The sequence below is a fragment of the Triticum dicoccoides genome, chromosome 3B, assembly GCF_002162155.2.
Source record: "Triticum dicoccoides isolate Atlit2015 ecotype Zavitan chromosome 3B, WEW_v2.0, whole genome shotgun sequence".
Classification (NCBI taxonomy): Eukaryota; Viridiplantae; Streptophyta; class Magnoliopsida; order Poales; family Poaceae; genus Triticum; species Triticum dicoccoides.
In genome coordinates, this window is record NC_041385.1 from 433664289 (window position 1) to 433670459 (window position 6171).

Below are 6171 nucleotides of genomic sequence, written 5' to 3' on the forward strand. Positions count from 1 at the left end.
ATCAAGCAAAGTTAGCAACAAAAAACTAATAAGCACACCATTTCATTGGAAGAGGTCACTCCTTGGCAAATGCAATAAATACTAGTACTCCCTGTGTCCCATAATATAAGAATGTTTTTGGCACTACACTAATGTCAAAAACGTTCTTGTATTATGGGACGGAGGGAGTACGAAGAAAGAGATAGAGAGAAGTAAAAAACACTTATAGCCAAGCTTATAGCTAACCTTGTTGTAGTATGAGTGACTAAGTGATGACTATGTATGACATGCCAACATCAGATAGCCTAACACACCGTGTTAAATCTCCAAGGGCGCGACCGCACGAGCGACGCGACGGTCGTGGTAGGCGCGACCATGATACGGGCTGCTGGCAGCCCTTGGATCTGAGATCAAACGGTCGCATGCCAAGTTGCGGAAAATTTGCAGAATAAACCCCAGGATAGGATATTCACCCATATGTCTAGAATCACGCCATGCAACCATTCGATCTCAGATCCAAGGGCTCTCGGAAGCCCGTATCATGGGAGAATGGAAAGCCACTACCCTACCGTTCGCACGCTGGAAGTTCGCTCCTACTCGTCCCCGCACGCCGTTTAATACTATGGCGGTTTGCTCCTAGTCGTCCCGTCCTTTCACATTACGGCAGTTCCACTAATCGTAACCCTCCTCCCAAATCCATGGCATCCCAAATCTCCATCATCGGCGGTGAGTACAAGGTTAGAACCATCACTGGCAATGAGTTCGACGTCATCTACACCCGTTCTTCCGTGACGGTGAAAGGATGCCTTTCTTGCTTCAGACGCATGTTCAAAAACTCAGATGATGAGTGGGTCGATGGGCTAGATGTTGAGTACACCACAGTCCTAGGACGAGAGAAGGATCTAAAGGACGAAGAGAGGAAGAAGCCCGTCGTGATCCAGGTTTGCGTGCATGACTTATGCTTGGTCTACCACATATGCCATGCCGTCTTTGAATGCCTGGATTTTAAGGACTTCCTCGAGAGCAACCTAGTCAAATTCGTTACTATAGACTTTAGTAACGACAAATAAGTCCTGGGTCGGATAGGCCTCGTTGTAGGCAACCCCTTCGACCTCCAAAAGAATCGGCTGGTGTCCTCTCGTCAGCCTTCAATGCTGACCCTAGCATGAGCCATGGTTCATCCTTCGTACGGTAAACTGGAGAAACATCCATACACGTTTCATCGTTATGCATGGTAGCAGAATGTACCAGATATAGACCACATCCACTATGCTGCAATGGATGGCTACCTTTGTTTCAATATCTACAAGGGTTGGATGAAGAGCAAGAGCCAAGTGTGCGGTTCAAGCAAAGAAGTATCGGCCAAGAGGAAGAGGGACAAGGACGAAGTCGAGGACGTGGACGAGGACTCCGAGTAAGGTGGCAGTGCCGTTGCTCATGGTGGTTCTAATGTAGTGTCTACCGAAATAGTTGCAAAGTTTAATTTCAGGTGTGCTTAAGTTAATTTGAGGAGTGTGTTGTGCTGAGCCCCCAGCAGAACTATGTTATGTTTCTTCTTGTTACTTTAACTCTTCAGTACGTACATACTGGTATTTCTTACATTTCATCTTTTAGTTGGTATAGTACTACCACTCGTTTCTTCACATTATATGCGTACAATATATATGGCCAACATTATATAGCCAACGGTTTAGTTGTCAAAGAATTTCAAGGTGCTTAGTTTTGTCAAAGAATTCCAGGATGTTTAGTTTTATTTGAGGGGTGGGTTGTGCTGGACACCATTATTGTGACTAGCCTTTTTAATAGTACTATATGCATAATTTGGCGACGAGCGCTCTCTATATGTACCACCTTTTTTTTATTTCAAGTTTTGCTCCATGTCGCAATCCATCGATACTACTGCTGTACAAAAGTATACATTTTTTAAAAGGCTAGAGGGCGGGGCAGTCTAGCTTGGTCGGTTTCACGGGAGGCGAGGGCCTTTGTGATTTGACGGATCATTACTGCTGGAAGGCGGGGCCATGTGATTTGACTGCTCGTATAAATGCACCGACGACCTGAGGAGGAGCAAAGAACCGTGTGGTATACTCAATTTTTCCACTGGAGTAGTACTACGACAGAGGAGCATGAAACACGGCAGCCCAGTGCCATATGGCGATAAAAAATGATCTAATTTGCTAGTCATCTCATTCTTAGCATTGTTCTATTCATTCCCTCAAAAAAAGCATTGTTCTATTCATGCCTCGCAGAGAACGTGACACGTGCGTTGAAACACCCGAAGCAAAAGATGAAACATAGGAGCAAAAGACGAAGGAAGATTATGACCCCCAAATGATCTAATTCACCGCGGAGTCGTAACTGCTTCTTCATTGCCTCCACGACCTCCATCTCCTTGCGCGTCTCCTCCGCCATCTTCTTCATTCTGTCCATGACGCGGGATTTCTCGACGCGAGCCTTCATCATCTGTTCCACGACCGCATCACGTACCTTGATAGCAGCCGGGTGCTCGATGCGGAGCTTCGCCAACTCCCCCTTCTGTTTCATGACGAGGGCCTGCAGCATCTTCATCGAGGAACTACTATTCTCATGCAGCTTCTTCCAGCTGGCATTCTTCTCTTTCAACAGGTCGATCTCGTGGCAGAGCTTCGCCTTGTCCTCCTGAAGTCGCAGGATTTCGCCGGTCGCCTTCTTCTCCAAGGCAATACTCTTCTTCAACAGCATCACCAAGCCGGTGGTCAACTCCCCCTGCTTATTGAGCTCAGTGGGCATGTCGTCGAGGATCTCCTTCAGCAACTCCACCATGCCTTGGATGAACTCCTTCTGCCTATTGAGGTGCTTATTGAGCTGATAGGGCATGCCATCAAGGGATAACGACTCCAGCGCCGCCGGCTCGGCATGTTCGCATCCGTGCCTAGGGTGCTCCTGGGAGCCATCGCCTGCCTGTGAGAGATCTTTCGAGGTCTCTGCGTATCAGCGAGCCCTCTCTTTTTTTCCGCACCCTTGGTTGTCGCGCCCTTGTTACAAGTAATTCTCGACCTAGAGCTCTGCTCACCGGCCATGGCAAGGACGGATGAAGAAGAAGCACTTATGAGGAGGAAAGGTAGAGTAATTTTCGGTTAGGTAGTTCCCCTTTTTATAACCTAAGTACTAGCACTAGTACTAATACCTGCATAGTGGGAACACGTTCAGGTTTGGTACGTACTAGTAGGTGTGAGCAGGCTTTCGAATGTGATGGGAACAAGGTAAAGATTAATTGATAGTTTTGGTTTCGAGGCCCGAAACGGCTCCCGATGAGTTTAGCGGAACATAAACTTCAAGTAGACTACACTGCTCAAATGCGCAAATATTATGTTACTGTCAAAAATTGGCACAAAATACGAAGGAGACCAATGGAAGTACTACTAGCAACCCATGATTTAACTACTCGCATGCGCGCAGTGGAGTAGTAATGTCTTTCTTCCGCCCTCACGTCCACTCAATTTGCATGCGCTATATTAATTGACCATCAATGAAGTGAATGACTTTACACGCATCAAATTATCACATGGGGTGGATCTTGGTACAAAATTGCGTCCGCCCGTGTACCCGCGTGTGCGTGCGAGGGAATGAGTGCATGCGTGGCATGCATGCACATCTTCGCTTCATGCATGTACTGACAGTATGGCTCAGGGAGGACGAGTACATTCTTCTAGAACCAGCAGCACGTCACTGTGATCAATCCACACAAGGAGTTCGCGAAAACGCCTCCACATGTGCCACGTGGCTTCATGAATGTAGCGTGCCATTGGAATTCTAATTTACGTGTTTTGCACATACTCGAAGTACTAGTAAGGTACACGTGCATTGCACGCATCAGATTTTGCAACCAAATTATGAATAAATACCACACTATAGCATGTAAGCTCTGAGTCATATATGCCTGATGTAGACCTTCATTTAATTCTTATAGTTATCTCATTCAAAATCAATTAGTTTTCATTAAAAAGCTAAGAACACGGGAATAGGAAAAACATGGGATTATAGTGGAATGTCGTCTTGAATCCTATGAGTGTTTGATTGTGCATAGAAAAAATGCAGAATTCTTTCAAAGAGGTTTGAGTGGATGGGATGTTTCCTATTAAATCTAGTGCAAATGAATCATATGGAAAAATTCCTATGGTTTACAATCCTACGAATCAAACAACCAAGATAGGAAAAATTCCTAATGATTAGAATCCTCCAAATTTCCTTTGAATCAAAGAAGCCTAATCTATTTTATGATTCATGGAATTGTGCGTTGTAAAGCATAAAGTAAAAGCAAATAATGGCAATTCAACTAAAAAAAAGTTTGGGCAGTTATGATATGGAAGATTCTAGAACAAAAGAGAACCACTGTTGTTTTGAGGTTTGTGCATTATGCTTAAGTTCAACCATGGAGTCTGCTAGATTCTACATGTGGAAAAATCCGGTGGGGGCCTAGAAGATGGTGCAAGGGGCCGAGTGGAGGGAGACTAGGAAGGAATGCACAAGTGCGAGATCGATATTTAGAGAGAGGGGGCGAGAATGTGCGCTGTTGCGCGCAGTGGCGGAGCCACGAAAAATAAATGAGCTAGGGGGCCAAGCATTGCTAATCCTTTATGAAAGATCGAGGATGTCGCCTAGAGGGGGGTGAATAGGCGCTTTAAAATAATTACGGTTTAGGCTTGAACAAATGCGGAATAAACCTAATGGTTAATTTGTCAAGCACAAAACCTAAAACAACTAGGGTCACCTATGTGCACCAACAACTTATGCTAAGCAAGATAAGCAACTATGTGATAGCAAGATATATGACAAAGAACAATATGGCTATCACAAAGTAAAGTGCATAAGTAAAGGGCTCGGGTAAGAGATAACCGAGGCACATGGAGACGACGATGTATCCCGAAGTTCACACCCTTGCGGATGCTAATCTCCGTTTGGAGCGGTGTGGAGGCATAATGCTCCCCAAGAAGCCACTAGGGCCACCGTAATCTCCTCACGCCCTCGCACAATGCAAGATGCCGTGATACCACTAAGGGACCCTTGAGGGCAGTCACCGAACCCGTACAAATGGCGACCGTTGGGGGCGGTCACCGAACCCGTACACTTTGGCAACCCTTGGGGGCGGTCACCGGAACCCGTCAAATTGCTCGGGGTGATCTCCACAACCTAATTGGAGACCCCGACGCTTGCCCGGAGCTTTACACCACAATGATTAAGCTCCGAACACAACCAACCGTCTAGGGCGCCAAGGCACCCAAGAGGAACAAGCTCTAGGGTGCCCAAACACCCAAGAGTAATAAGCTTCTCAAACTTCACTTCCACGTATCGCTGTGGAGAACTCAAACCGATGCACCAAATGCAATGGCAAGAGCACACGGAGTGCCCAAGTCCTTCTCTCCCAAATCCCACCAAAGCAACTAATGCTAGGGAGGAAAATGAGAGGAATAACGAAAGAAGAACACGAAGAACTCCAAGATCTAGATCCAAGGGGTTCCCCTCACTTAGAGGAGAAAGTGATTGGTGGAAACCTGCATCTAGATCTCCTCTCTCTTTTCCCTCAAGAACTAGCAAGAATCATTGGAGGGATTGAGAGTTAGCAAGCTCGACGAAGGTCAACAATGGGGGAAGAACACGAGCTCAAAGGATAAGGTTCATTGGGGAAGAAGACCCTCTTTTATAGGTGGGAAAAAAATCCAACCGTTATGCTCACAGCCCGCACAGAGCGGTACTACTGCTCCAAGGAGAGGTACTACCGCTAGAGCGGTAGTACCCCTTTGAAAAACAACAGAGAGGAGGCAAAATGCCAGTAGAACCGCTGGAGCGGTACTACCACAAGTGGTAGCGGTACTACTGCTTGCGAGCGGTACTAAAAAAATACTTCCGTGCCTACTTCCGCTGATCAAAACACGAGATTTTGGTCCGGAGCGGTACTACCGCTTAGGACCCACGGTAGTACTGCTCTGGAGCGGTACTACCGCTCGGGAGCCGCGGTAGTACCGCTCTGGAGCGGTAGTAAAAAAATTACATCTGCTCTAGTCACGGTAGTACCGCTGCAGCCTTTACCAAAACAGCCACAACTTTTGCAAACGGACTCCAAATTAAATGAAACCAAGTTTGTTGGAAAGCTAACGACATGGGCTAACACAATCTTGATAGAAATATCAAAAATAAGCCAATGAGAAAAGGCCC